Source organism: Melozone crissalis, unplaced genomic scaffold, assembly GCF_028551555.1.
Source record: "Melozone crissalis strain CALT ecotype California unplaced genomic scaffold, PUWL_Pcris_2 ptg000023l_1, whole genome shotgun sequence".
NCBI classification, from domain to species: Eukaryota; Metazoa; Chordata; class Aves; order Passeriformes; family Passerellidae; genus Melozone; species Melozone crissalis.
The window spans coordinates 40,925,001-40,935,000 of NW_026535801.1; positions in this window are offsets into that span (position 1 = coordinate 40,925,001).

Consider the following 10,000-nt stretch of genomic DNA (forward strand, 5'->3'; position numbering starts at 1 on the left):
ACTGTGGATAACAGGGAACAATCACAGCACAGGTACTGCAGGTAAATGAGGAACAATCACAGCACAGGTACTGTGGGTAATGGGGAACAATCACAGCACAGGTACTGCAGGTAAATGAGGAACAATCACAGCATAGGTGCTGGGGAAAACAGGGAACAATCACAGCACAGGTACTGTGGATAACAGGGAACAATCACAGCACAGGTACTGCAGGTAAATGAGGAACAATCACAGCACAGGTACTGCAGGTAACAGGGGAACAATCACAGCACAGGTACTGCGGGTAATGGGGAACAATCACAGCACAGGTACTGTGAATAACTGGGTGCAATCACAGCACAGGTACTGTGGGTAACGGGGAACAATCACAGCGCAGGTACTGCGGGTAACAGGGGAAGTTGTTGTGGGCAGCCCGGGGCAGCGCTTCCCTCATCACACTCACGCTGTATTGCGCTACAAACTCACCCGGGATGAAGGCCGTGCCAGCAGCCCTGGTGCCAGCCTAATCCCGGCAGCCTCCTCCTCCTCCTCCCGGCCGGGCTCCGGGGCAGGAGGATGAGGAGGGTGAGCACAGCCCTCGCTCTCCCGTCACCTTAGGGGCTTTTATTGACGGAGCTCGGTCTCATCACCCAGCAGGCCCAGGGCTGGGCAGCACTGCTCATCCAGGAGCCGCCAGAGCCACCCCCGTGCCAGGCGTGTGCCAGGCGTCCTGTCCCTCTGCTGCTCCTCTCACCTGGCCGTGCCAGGTGTGTGCTTGGCTTTTTTTTTTTTTTTTTTGATAGAAGAAAAGGGACTGATTTAGTGATTTCCCTTAGATTTTCTCTGGTTTATACCCAAAGCAATTTAAAAAATAAAAGTAAAACAACTGAAACATTAAACCACTTACTCCTCCTCCATTAAGCCCAGAGGTGGAGAGCTCTTGGCAGGGGATGGACACAGCACTGACACCAATCCCAAACTTCATCCCAGCAGCCCAAAGGAATCGCCAAAACATCTGTTCTGCTTGGGTAACTTTTTCCAGTGGCTCTGGAGGTTTAAAAATATTTCACGTGGGAAAGGAGATGAGCAAGGGAAACAGGCCTGGGACTGCAGTTTGTAATTAACCCTCGTGATGAAGGGACTTGGGTGGGGAGACCTGGAATGTTCAAGGTGAACTCAGGAAAAACCCGAATTGTTCCCTTAATACAGTGCTCAGGGTGAGGCTGGGCCTGTGCTGGGGCCAGGCGGCAGCTGGCAGGGAATGGCGTGGAATGGCATGGAATGGCATGGAATGAAATGGAATGGAATGGAATGGAATGGAATGGAATGGAATGGAATGGCATGGCATGGCATGGCATGGCATGGAATGGAATGGAATGGAATGGTGTGGAATGGAATGGAATGGAATGGAATGGAATGGAATGGCGTGGAATGGAATGGAATGGCATGGCATGGCATGGAATGGAATGGAATGGAATGGTGTGGAATGGAATGGAATGGAATGGAATGGAATGGAATGGCATGGAATGGAATGGAATGGAATGGCATGGAATGGTGTGGAATGGAATGGAATGGAATGGAATGGTGTGGAATGGAATGGAATGGCATGGAATGGAATGGAATGGAATGGAATGGAATGGTGTGGAATGGAATGGAATGGAATGGAATGGAATGGAATGGAATGGCGTGGAATGGAATGGAATGGAATGCCCTGCTGGAATGTTTGTCCCTGGGAAGGGTGGGCTTCACCCTGGGAGCGAGCAGGCAGAGAGAGCTCCAAGCAGACAGACAGAACTCTGAGCAGACAGACAGAACACCGGACAGACAGACAGAACTCCGGCAGCTCCACATCCCCACCGCTCACAATAGGAACTCATCCGTTTGTTTTCCAGACCCTAATGCAACCGTTGCCATAAGAACACAAATTATGTGTACATTTTAATGCATCTATGCTTCATAATTATGCATGGTTGTGTGCTGTTATAATTGACATAAAATATAAAACAGGTCAAAGAGCAGCTATTAAAACTATTTTTCATTTTGCTTCCTGACAGCCCCCGACATCAATGCCGACTGCATTTAATAGGACCATACAGGGAATGCAAAGATAGTTATATAATTTCAACCGTATTAAAGCCTCCACAACTTGCAACCTAATTATTTCCTGCAGCGTCTTGTTGTGAGCTGCATTACTTTATTTGGAATGCGTTTGGTTTCAGATTAAACAATTGGGCTACATTAAATTAGCGTGAAGGGGGAAAATCATAAAACTTTTGGATGTGTTTCATAGGGGTCACTCTGTTAGGTTAAGAATTATCCCAGAAGCAATGATTTTCTGCCACTCAAGATAAAAAACAATGCTGGAATTGCGCTAAATCCATGCAGTTATTTTAATCACTGAAGTAAATTCTACCAAAGGCCTAAACTGCAGCCCAGCTTAGCCTGCCCCTGGTGAGGAGGTTGGTGATAAGCTGGGAAGGCTGGTGATAAGCTGGGCTTGGGCTGCTCCATGCTCGTGCACAGCTTCACACTCCCAATCCTCCGAAGTGAGGATGGGGCAGCACATAAAAGCTTCGGATTCCATTAGCGCGAAGCGCCTCAGAAAAGTGTTGAGCTAGGTAATTACCTTAATCCAAGCGCAATCGCTGGTCACAGCACCCATCAGATGAGCATCCAGAGCCAGATTTGAACACGCAGTCAACCCGAACAGAATGAGCTCGGCCGCAGCGGCCTGGGCTCCTTAATTAGCTCTCTGCCACAGCAGCACTTAACGTTTGCAAAGTCAAGGGCTGTCCTACAAGTTTGGGAGGCTCGGGAGGTGCTGTGAGCCCAGGGCAGGGATGCAGGGCTGCTCCCACTGAGCCTCTCGGGGTCCCCAAACTTCTACAGCCCCACAATAAAGAGTAATGGTATGATTAACTTGGTGGTAATAATAACCCATTGCATTCAAAACACACATTTAACTCCCATTCTCACTGAGCTACGCAGAAGCTGAAAACATAATGGCTTTCCCAGGCAGCTGATGGCACACTTTAGCGCACTGTAATTGGCTCCCTTGGCTTAGCTCGGGTTAATAAAGTTGATGGGATTTTGAAAAAGCACCGTGGTCACTTAGCAATTGTTTAATTTCTGTAACGCCGTTTTTTGGGTTGGAAAATGATTGTTTTCCAGTGGTGTTAAATATTTTTGTGCAATGTAATTGAGACGCCTGGCACAGGGCACGCTCCTGTTAAGCTCACAAATTAATAAATTACTGAAAAAATGGAAATACTAATGCCATTTCAAGTGTAAAAGACAACTTCTCAGCCCACAGGACACCTGAGGGTCTGTGCCACTGCAGAGGATGTGCAAAGGCTTTGGCCCAGCAGAGGTGACCGTGACCTTGCTGTTCTCTGTGCTGGCTGGGACAGGAGGGTGACAGTTTGAGCTCTCTTGAGAAACTGCCCTGGCTGCTTGGGAAGAGAGAACAGCACATCCCAGCACATCCCAGCACATCCCAGCACATCCCAGTACATCCCAGCCCATTCCCAGTACATCCCAGCCCATTCCCAGCACATCCCAGTACATCCCAGCCCATTCCCATCACATCCCAGCCCATTCCCAGTACATCCCAGCACATCCCAGCACATCCCAGCCCATTCCCAGTACATCCCCAGCCCATCCCAGCCCATTCCCAGTACATCCCCAGTACATCCCAGCACATCCCAGCCCATTCCCAGTACATCCCCAGCCCATCCCAGCCCATCCCAGTACATCCCAGCCCATCCCAGTACATCCCAGTACATCCCCAGCACATCCCAGCCCATCCCAGCCCATCCCAGCCCATCCCAGCACATCCCAGTCCATTCCCAGTACATCCCAGCACATCCCAGTATATCCCAGTACATCCCAGCCCATTCCCAGCACATCCCAGTACATCCCAGCCCATTCCCATCACATCCCTGCCCATTCCCAGTACATCCCAGCACATCCCAGCACATCCCAGCCCATCCCAGTACATCCCAGCCCATCCCAGCCCATCCCAGTACATCCCAGCCCATTCCCATCACATCCCAGCCCATTCCCAGCACATCCCAGCCCATCCCAGTACATCCCAGCACATCCCAGCACATCCCAGCACATCCCAGCCCATCCTAGTACATCCCAGTACATCCCACCCCACACACACTCCATGAGCACCGAGCACAGCTCAGGGCTCTGGCTCAGCCACGGCCCCAGGTTATGACATCTTTTGTCAAAGACACCTTCCCAAAAAAGCTCTGCAATTTCTGGCGGAGAAATCCGATTTAAGTCTTTTAAAGCAATATAAGGGTGGTGCACTCTGCCTCTGTGACCCCTCTCATTCATTTCCTGGGGGGTTTGAGTGGAGGCTCAATTTAAAGCTGCTCCTGCTCTGGAGCTGGCCTCACCCCGCAGCGCTGCCCTGCTGCTGAGCCCTTGTGGGGCTGGTTCTGCATCACCGCGGGCTCAGAGGATGTGGGGCAGCTCCACTCTGCCCCACGAGTCTCCCCTGCAGCCTCCTGCCCCACCAAATAACCAGCGTTTATTGATTCCAGCAGAAACACGCTGTGTCCTGGTCTTTAGAAGGAAAATGGCACCCAAAGCAATGCTTAGGGACGCACAGCGCCTTGGTGGCTGGATTGGGACTCAGCCCCTCATGCTGGGCTGGGCTCGGGATGGATATTCTGAGCGAGTAAATGCTCAAAATGGACCAGGAACAGGAGGAGAGGGAACAGCCTGGGCTGGGCTGCAGACTGGGGGTGAGGCTGGAGCTTCCCACATGTGCAGGGCACAGGCAGCCTGGCAGCCCCAGGGGATGTCCCCTGGGATGGTTCTGCACTGCACCATCTTCCGTGGCTTGGGCAAGAGGTGAGGAGGTGCCAAAAAGTGACAAAAACCCCAGCAGCCTCTGACTGGGCCGTGTGAGGAGGTGCTCACATCCCAGGCTGGTGCCCAGCAATGGGGCAGGAGCTGGTCACCCCTGAGGTTTCCCCGGCAGCTGTGGCACATCTGTGCCAGGCTCTGCTCTGTCCCTGTCTGTGCCAGCAGGCTGTGACTGCCACACGTGCCTCAGTGACAGGGTGGCACCTCAGTGACAGGGTGGCACCTCAGTGCCGGGGTGGCTGCAGTCACATGAAGCTCACTTCTGCCTTTCCAGCCTTGCCTCTCTCACTTCCCCCACTGACACTGGGGCTGGGGACACGAGGAAAACCCCACGGCAGTGCCACCAACACCCTGTCCCTGTCCCCAGATCTCCATCAGTCCCATGGCTCCTGCACCCTGTGGGGACACGAGGAAAACCCCACGGCAGTGCCACCAGCACCACTGACCTGGAATCCCGTGCAAGGCACTCCTGATGGCCAGGTTTTAACAAACCCACACGAGGTCAGTGGTGCCAAGCACCAACCCACAGCCTCCCCCACGCTGGCAGTGTGACCTGTGTCCCCAGCCTGTGTCCTGACAGCTCCTGCCGTTTGGGACAGTTTATAAAGACTCAAAGATGAATAACGTAATTTGCTATACATTCATTATGAAGGTTTTGCTCCACTGAAGTTGATGGCAAGTTTTGCCCTCTCTCCATGGCCACATCCAAAGATGTCACATCGTGTTTGAATGGGTGACACCGTGAACAGCACTCCTTAAAAACAAAGGAGTGCAAGGCAGCACGGAGCTGTGGCACCTGTGCTGGAAAACTGGGACACCAATGGGAAAAATATATAAAGGGAGTCCCTGCACAGAACTGCCCACTGCTGGGGGCTCAGTTTGGGGTTTTGGTGCTCCCATAACTCAAACTGTGTTTTGCTCTAAGCTGGATGAAGTGTCCAGGCCAGGCTGGAAGCAGAGGGGCTGGGCCCCAGCAATGCCTCCCTGCTTTCTGTGCTCACTCAGCTCCTGTGCCTTCATAGCCCATGGAACACCCTCTCTCCACAAACCAAAAAATATAAAAAGAGAAAACCCAGCATTTTAGGGTTGTTTTCCCACTGCAAATCACTGGGGAGACACTTTGGCTAACACAGAGCTTGCCACTCTTGTCAAACACAATCTTGATTGCATTGCAGAGTGTCTGCAAGATCTGCCCAGCAAGAGAAAACAGAATAATCTGATTTTGCCACAGCATTATGACAAAACAAATTCAGATGGAAACTCAACCCTCTCGCCACAGCCTCACTTAGTTCCCTTCTGTCCTGCCAGCACTTACGCACGAGTATTGTGAAAGCTGTGGTGGGTGCAGATAACCCGTCAGTGCTTCAGGCCGGGTTTTGCTGAGAGTTTTCCACGTTCTGGCCTTGGGGAGCTGCCGCCCTGCCCTGGCAGGTGAGTGACAGCCCCTGACAAGGCACTGCCAGCCTCTCCCTGTGTTTGTGCACGTTGCCATGGCACTGAGACTGCTCCACCAACAGCCACAAACAAACTGCATTCAAAAGAACAAAACCCAAACAATCCCTAATTAAATTAAAACCTGGCAGCAAAAATAATGTTTTCCCTCTACATGTTGTACCATTTTCCCTGAGCTGCTGGCCGTGCCTGCCCTGACACTGCTGCCACCCATCCCTCAGCCTCAGCCTTTGGCTCTGCGCTTCCTCCACCACTTTTGATCACAATCTGCAGTTGCTGAGGAGGTATCAGGTTTTCTATAAATAAAACAAATTCTCTCTGTTTCTGGGTAATACACGAGAGGGCGAGAGAAAACCACCTCGGGTGGTGCTAGGGGATGCTCAGGTTGGATATTAGGGGAAATCCTTCATGGAAGGGCTGTCCAGCCCTGGCACAGCTGCCCAGGACAGGGTGGGGTCCCCATGCCTGGAGGGATTAAAAGCCGTGTGGATGTGTCACTTTGGGACCGTGGGGCCATGGTGGCCCTGTGCTGGGGTGCAGCTGGGCTCCATGGTCTCACAGGGCTTTTCCAACCATGGGGCCATGGTGGCCCTGTGCTGGGGCGCAGCTGGGCTCCATGGTCTCACAGGGCATTTCCAAACCATGGGGCCATGGTGGCCCTGTGCTGGGGCGCAGCTGGGCTCCATGGTCTCACAGGGCATTTCCAACCATGGGGCAGTGGTGGCCCTGTGCTGGGGCACAGCTGGGCTCCATGGTCTCACAGGGCATTTCCAACCATGGGGCCATGGTGGCCCTGTGCTGGGGCGCAGCTGGGCTCCATGGCCTCACAGGGCATTTCCAACCATGGGGCAGTGGTGGCCCTGTGCTGGGGTGCAGCTGGGCTCCATGGCCTCACAGGGCATTTCCAAACCATGGGGCCATGGTGGCCCTGTGCTGGGGCGCAGCTGGGCTCCATGGCCTCACAGGGCATTTCCAACCATGGGGCAGTGGTGGCCCTGTGCTGGGGCGCAGCTGGGCTCCATGGCCTCACAGGGCATTTCCAGCCCAAACCATCCCACGGTTGCACCTGAGGGCCCCCACACATCCCCCTGCCAGTGTGACCCCCCTCCTGTCCCTTCACCCTGGCCCAGGCCCCGAGCCCTGCCTCTGAAGATCATTAATCACAGATATAATTTAATGACAGCTGGGTCGTGTCCCGCTAACTAAGTACACCTTGTTTGCCTCAAAATGCTAATGGCAGCTCTGAATCATTAATGAGGGACAATTGGTATGGAGGCTAATAATCGTGTGTGGTCTCGTTGCAGATTTATTCACGGGAGCCCGAGCCCTTTGTCACGGCAAGAAGCAGCAGAGTCGGGTTGTGCAGAGCAGCTCTGGTGGCACAGCTCAGCACAGCAGCCCTGTGTGCACATCGAACAGCAGGGGCACAGCCTTCCTGCAGAAATGTGAGAGCTCTGGGCACCCCTCTTGGCGTGGATTGCACAACCCTTCTCAGGTCATCCCGCTGCTCTCACTGCGAACGTTGGAGACATCCCCTGTTTTTCAGTGCAGAGAGAGTTTGTGCCGTGGTGGGCATTGGAGTGTCAGGGGCATCTCCTGCAGAGGGGTCACGGCATGGGACCCCAGAGCTGGCAGTGCCAGGGGTCTGGTCCCCAGGGAGAAGCTCTGCAGCGCCTCTGGGGCTGAGCCTTCTCTGCAGGGAACATCGGCAGAGAGTTTGAGAAGGGTGGGCTGTGATCTCAGAGTCTTCTCCAGTGCTGGGAGAAGCTCCGTGTCATTCTCGGGATCTCTGCTGCTCACAGTGACCCCGAGATGTGTCAGAAATTCTCTTTTCCCAGCCCAGCGCTCCAAGAAGGAGTCAGAGCTCTTCAGCTCTCTCTCAAAGGTTGTTCATTGTTCCTTATCTATAAAATTCTCTCTCCTGCCCAGCCCAGCTCTGCTCAGCAGCACAGACAGAGGCACTCTGCCTGCCCCAGGGCGGTGTTATTTTTTATACTAAAAACTATGTGTGCAATATTTACAATTACTGCCCAATGCCCATCACCTGTGTTAGACAGTGAGCTTCTACTCTAAACCAATCCCAAAGTGCCACCATCACAGCAGGAGATGGAGGCCAAGAAGGAGAAGGAGAAAGGCTGGACATGCCCAGATTGCTCCATCTTGCCTCCTGAACCCCCATACCAAAACCCCAAAATCTACATTTCCACCCTGTGATAAATTCTCTATCATTCTACTTAAACTGTTGTGGCTTGCAGATCCCCATACAAGGTTGGTAATTTGCTCCATGGGCCATAATCAAACCCACAGGGCTCTTGGGCTCTGTGCCAGGGTCTCTGAGCCCCCTGGCAGGGTCCTGGCCATCCTGGACAGACAGAGGGGTGTGCTGAATTCTGACAGGTCCAGGCCATGCTCCATCTGTGCCAGCCCAGCATTGCATCAAACCTTCCCGTGGGAATCCACAAACCAGAGGGGTTGGGAAAGCTGCAGAAGGCAGGCCCCAGAGACAGCAGAACTGTGATTGGGGCTGAGCAGCAGCCGTGAGATAGATCAGCAGAAAAAGTATTTAAAAAGTAGGAAAACAAGGACAAATAGAACAATGGTCTGTGTATTAATGCTTGTCTAGAATAACTCATTAAGGTGCTGAAAAGTTTATCTAGTGAGATATTAGGAAGTTCTAAGCTTAATAATGGAGCTCTGTGCATTGTTTTCCAAACAAATGCATATTTTAGGATTGGCTTTTTGCAAATATTAAAATGAATATTACGTGTGTTATGTTAGAAAGTACTGCTGTATTAATTCTCTTAAGCAGTGTGTTAAATACAGTTTTAGGTTATAACAAAAATGTTAAAATAGAGACTATGCTATGAAGGATGCTTTTTTTAAAGACAGGACTTGCACTGAGATAGCAGCCACAGGACACACAAATCTTTCAGAGAAAAAGCATTTATTGCTCCATTATCAGAAGAAACGAACTTCTTCCTGAATTTCTTCCTGCCTGCCCAGCCCTGAGGACGCCGACAGGATCCAGAGGAAGAAGTTGATGATGACCAGGCAGAATCTGTGTTTGAATGGAGTTTATGCATCATGTATTCATCACCTACAGACATCTCTGCTTGGGGCTGGCCAAACATTCCATCCATGGCATAGCTGAAATCCTTCTGCTTTTTGTTTTCTCCTTCCTCATGTTTGCCCTCAGATTTTGGCAAGTAGTTGGCAAATCATCTTGGCCGGCGAAGTTTTCCTTTTATCAATTAATCCACCCTCCTGCAAAACTGCTCACTGCACCTGCCAGTCTCCCTTTTCAGGATCAGCTTTCCTCTCTTACTTGGCCTGACTTTGGGGAAATGTCCATCCATCCCAGGTCTGAATTTCTGTGTTTTCACTGAGGTGAAAAGAGCAGACATGGTTTTCCTGGGAGCCTGTGGCTGAGGCTCTGCTGAGCTAAATGAATGCTCAGGAAAACCAGTGAATAGGAAAATAATGGAGTGATCCAGGATTTATAGCACATCGCAGAAACATCTCAATAAATTCCAGGATCCTCTCTGCATCAAGGATGAAGTGTTTCAAGGAATCTGACGTAGAAATCATGTTCTTAAAAATCTGCTGTTTCTCTAAATAATCAAAATTCTTTTTTAATTATGCAAATTCAAGTTGCTGAGGAACAATTGCTTGATTAGACCAGTTG